This window comes from Emydura macquarii, unplaced genomic scaffold, assembly GCF_026122565.2.
Source record: "Emydura macquarii macquarii isolate MOO-44397 ecotype Brisbane River unplaced genomic scaffold, CSIRO-AGI_Emac_v2 contig_2448, whole genome shotgun sequence".
Taxonomy (NCBI): domain Eukaryota; kingdom Metazoa; phylum Chordata; order Testudines; family Chelidae; genus Emydura; species Emydura macquarii.
Genome location: NW_027132585.1, coordinates 3193763 through 3199046, shown reverse-complemented (window position 1 = coordinate 3199046; position 5284 = coordinate 3193763).

Genomic DNA, 5284 nt, shown 5'->3' with positions numbered 1-5284 from the left:
ATTGTTGCTTCTTTTTCAACCCAAGCAGCTAGTCAATTTTTGGGGTCCTGGGGCTATTCCTGTTGGATGTAGAAATCGATGGAATCTGCTATTCTCTTTGATGCAATCTTGTTTATTTACAAGGGATGTACAAAGTCGTCCTTTTCTGATTGCAGGAGGAATTAAAAACAAAAGAAGTTCCTTAGCGTGCCGCCCCAAGCCTCCATAGCCAACAAACCTGAAGGTTTCTCTTTAGCTTTTCCCAAGTCACACTGTGCTCATAGGCTGTTACTTGACTTTCTTGCTTTTTGCCTCTTTCTCTGCTCTTGTGTGTTCTCAGTTTCTGTGTGATGTGCCTCTCCTCCCCTCCACCATACACACAAACCTGGTTACAGTACTCAGTGGAATCCCCCTGCTCACAAGATACTAGTCTCTGGGCAGACTTTATTAGGCCTTGTTTTAGGTATGGTCCTTCACTATCTCTTACAACTCTTTTAAATGAAGGGCTTGTTCACATATCAGTTTGAAAAAGATTTTAACTCAGTCCATGACAAGGATTCACCCCACTCATAACACTCCTCAGCTCCATTTTGCTCATCCTCCTGATGAGGCCTAAATTGGTGATACCCAATAACCCATCCCAAACAGAAAGAAAATAAATCATTTAACAGATTACAAATGATACAAGCTTAACTATTTACATAAATTTTGGGAGGGACATTATACAGTATAGTCCCAAATCAATGAAATGGCATAAACGATGCAGTTGGAGTCCAGGACTAAACCCAAGCTTAACTATTTACAATGTCTTTCTGTCAGAGCAGTTTCACATCACCAACACAAAAGAATTTTATTCCCACTCAAATCTCTTTTGGGCCTTTTCTCTCCCTGGTTTTCCTTTCAGTGTGCTCCTGAGGTGTGCCTGTTGTTTCTGTGGAACTTGCTGGCTGTGACAGTCCCTGCCCATTCTGTTTGGGTGTGGGAATCATTATTGTCACAACTTTCCCAGCCTCAGCATCCATAGTTACAGTCTTAGATTTGGAGAGAAGCCATGCTGAAATCCTGTCCCCCTGATATTGCCTTAGATGGTCCTTCTGGATAACTTTGGGTTTAGTCCTGGGACCCAACTGTTTCCTGTATACCACTTCGTTTATTTGGGACAGTACTGTATAGGGTCCATCTCAAAGTTTATCCAGCTTAGGGCTCCTACTCTGCTTTCTTCTAGGAATGTGGAACCAGACCAGGTCCCCGCTTCTAAAAGTTTCTTGATATGCCCTGATGTCATAGAGGCTTTTCATTTTATCAGATGCTATCCTCATATTTTTCCCAGTAAAGGTGTGACCTTTTTCAGTTTTGGGTTCAATTCCCTTTGTTCCTGTTCAGGAACACTATACACTATAAGAGGTTTGCTGAGGTTCTTAGCTTATGCCCAAACATGAGGAATGCTAGGATACTCTTTGTACTCTCACTGCTGTTTTATATGCTGTCAAAAGGAATGGCATGTGTGGGGCCCAGTCCCTTTGGTGCTGTTCTACAAAGGCAGCCAGCTGAACCTCCAAATTCCTGTTGACCTCTCCACCATCCTATCAGATTGTGGGTGTGCTTTTGTGGATACTTAGAATCTCACAAACCTGTTGAAACACTTTGGATTCCAAGTTTCTCTCTTGCTCTGTAACTCACCCAGGATCCTAAATCTGGTGAATACATTCACTAAGACCCCTGCTACTATCACAGCCTCTTTATTTCTTATTAGATATACCTCAGGCCATCTTTTTGAAGTAGTCTTTAGCTACGAGCAAATATTGATGTGCCAGTCTCTGTCTCAGGCAATGGCATAAGAATATCAATGGCAATGCACTCCACTGGTGCCTCCCACGAGATCCTGCTGCAAAGGGGCTCTTCCAGTTTTAGGGGGACTCTTCTTTGTAACGCAAGCATAATATATCCCGCTCCAACTTTCTATGTCCTGCTTTCATTTTATTCAGTAGACATTTTTTCTTAGCTTGGGTAAGGATTTTGCAAGTCCAAAACGTCCAGCACTATTAAGATCATGACATAACATCAGAACTTCCTTTTTCAGTGTATCTGGTACAAACAGCTGTGCCCATCACCTGTTGGTTTCTCCCATCTTCTATACAATATTTCATCTTTAAATTCCATGCTTTCCCTCTGTAAACAGGAAGCTTTTTTATGGTACTGTGGGAGGAGGCCACGATCCAGGTTGGCTGTGTTTGCCAGTTGATTTTCTAATCTCACACTATCATGAGATCAGAATCCTCTCTTTGGGAGCTTTTTAGTTGCTCTGGGTTCCATTCCTGCAATCCTCATTGTTCCAAAGGATAAACTGGGAACTTGGGCACTTCTGCGAATTAGAGGAAGAGAGGCAGACCTGTTCTCTTGAGCAACTAATTCCTTGTTCTCCTGCTTGGGGCAGTGTTTGCAAATTAGCCTCCCAACAAGGCTGCCTGGACAAGGCTTCAACATTACCATGCTTATGGCCATGCCTGCCTGTGATTGTGAAATCATAGCACTGCAGTTTTTCCAATCACCTGATAAGCTGTCCCTTAGGATTCCTGAATCTAAAGAGTCATTGCAGGGAAGCATTGGTTGGTCCTGATGATAAACTTCCTCCTATGCAAATAGTGATGAAAACATTCTGTAGATTTAACCACTGCCAGGAGTTCCTTTTGGTTGATGCAATAATTTCTCTCATGAAAACTTAGATTTTTCCTATAAGTTACCACCCTCTCAAGTCCCTTGTGTTTTTATATCAATATTTTCCCCAAACCATAAGCTCTAGCATCTGTGTCCAACATAAAAGGGATTTTGAAACAGGAGAACAAGGAACCGTCACAAGAGCCTTTTTCAACTCTAAAATGTTACATCACACTCTGCTGACCACTGAAGTGGTTTCCTTTTCTCACCTTACCTATGCAATGAGTTTGCAATATTTGCTAACACACAAAATAACTTTCTGTAATAGGAGCAGATCTCTATAAAACTCTGTACATCTGTGAGTGTCTGGGGAGTTGGGTAGTCTTTTTAGCATGTCTGGTCTAATAACCATTATTTTTGCGCCTGTGTCAACTATCCCTATACGTATCACAGATCGTAATAGGCACTCAGTAACCAAACTCCTATTGTTGTTTAACAGCCCATATCTAAACCAAAATTCTGAGGCTGATCTTTGTACATCCATAAGCTTTCTCCCTTCAGCTTTGTGTCACCTGTTTCTAGTCCAGGGGAGAGGTTATCATTAGACACTCTGTCTTGGCCTGCCTTACATTTATAACCATCTTTCTTTTTTATGGCCAATTTTGTCACAGTACCAGCATTTAACTAAACTATTTCCTTTCACTTTTGCATTATAGCCAACTTCCCATTTTTTAAAAACCAAATTTATCATTTGTTCTAATCATTCAATACTGTCATGAACCGTATTTGACTACCCTTTTCCATCATACATATTGGATACAGAGTTGTGTTTACAGGGCTCATGTCAATCAGCTTCCGTCTTTCCTCTTCTGGTGCACTGTTGCAAGAAATGATTCAAGTTCAACAGCAAATTCCACAGCTTCTTGGAGGGTCAGTGGCCTCCTGTAACTGATCTTGATTGGGAAGTCCAAGCCCAGCTGAGCATCTATAAATTGGTCCAATGCCAGTTTGTCCTGGTATATTGTATGCCAGGAACAAAAGTATCCACAGGTCCTCTGCCAGTTCAGGTGAGGGTTCTGTTTTTCCTTTCCTTCCATCTTCTAGCTGTGCCTTGGCCAGCTCAGATTGATGGCTAGCTTCAAACAACAGGTCAAAGGTCTCGATAGCTCAGTCTCTTTTCTGAGGGTAAGTTCTGCAGCACAGTCAGAGCTGGGCCACGCAAGTTGGCTGCTAGTAACCCCCTTTCTGTTCTTCCTCCCAGCTATTCATCTGAGCTATAATGTTGAACTAAGCCTCTCAGGGAGAATTATTTTTCCTCAAAGGTTTTGCCTTATTTGAGCTGGGACAGCCTGATCTCTCCTCCAGGCTTCTGTGGGTTACATATGGGGTAGAAAACTGTTGTAAGTGTCCAGTCTTACCCAAGTCTGCTGGCTGGCTCAATTCCTCATCCAGGCTGCTGCCTTCCACTGGTCTGTGACCCTTTGATTTCCTTCTGGAGCTGAATGTTTAGCTCCATAAGTCCTTGCTACAGCTCATCTTGGTTGGTAAATTGCAGTCTGGCTAAAGCTTGCTTAGACTCCACTATTTCATGAAAGAACTTCTGGTCTATGTCAGTCAGATTGCTGGTCACCTCGTCACTATTCCAGCCTGGATGTGTCCAAACCAATCTGTCCGGACACTTTGTAGTTGTTGCTCCAACAGGGATTTCATCTCTGTTTGCAAGTCATCTCTGAGCCCTTTCTGGCAAGCTTCCAGATGCTGCTTCACTTCCATTTGTGAAGCTTCCAGCTCCTGTTTCAGGTTTTGGTTTAAATCCCGCTGGCCACTTTTGATTTATGCACTCACTTCCATTATTTGTCCCATCTTGGTTCAGCAGAAATACCAGCTCACAATCCTTTTCCTTGGAAACTAGATCCCATGACTAACACCAATGTTGTCCCTTTTTGAGCTGAGTGGTTAGTCAAATTTCTGGGCCCTGGGGATTTTCCAGTTGGAAGTAGAAATTGATGGAGTCTGGTATTCTCTTTAACCTAATCTTGTTTATTTGCAAGAAGTGTACTAAGTCCTACTTCTCCAAACACAGGCGGAACCAAAAACAAAAGGAGCAGTTTCTTAGCTTACAGCCCCAAGCCTCCTTAGCCAGCACATCCAAAAGCTCTCTCTAGCTTTTCCAGGGTCACACTGTGCTCACTGACTCCTGCCTGCTTTCTTGCTTTTTGCCTATTCCTCTCCCTGTTCTTGTGTGTTTTCAGTTTCTGTATGTACTACCTTCCCTCACCCTCTCTTACCTTTCCTAGTCACAATACTCAGTGGAACCCCCGGCCTCCATGGTGTTAGTTTTTGGGCAGATTCTGTTAGACCTTGTTTTAGCTGTGGCTCTTTAACTGTCTCTTGCAACTCTCTTAAATGAAGGGCAAGTTCACCCACAAGCTTGAGCAAGGTTTTAATTCAAACTATAACAAGGTTTCACACAGCTCATAACAATATAGTTTGTATTGGCCTAGGTTTCACATGTAAAGCTACAATATGATTTCACAGAGATAATGCGAAAACAACGAAAGTCCTGTAGCACTTTAAAGACTAACAAATTTCTGCAGGCATAAGCTTTCGTGGGCTGCAACCCACTTCGTCAGATGCATGTATACAGACG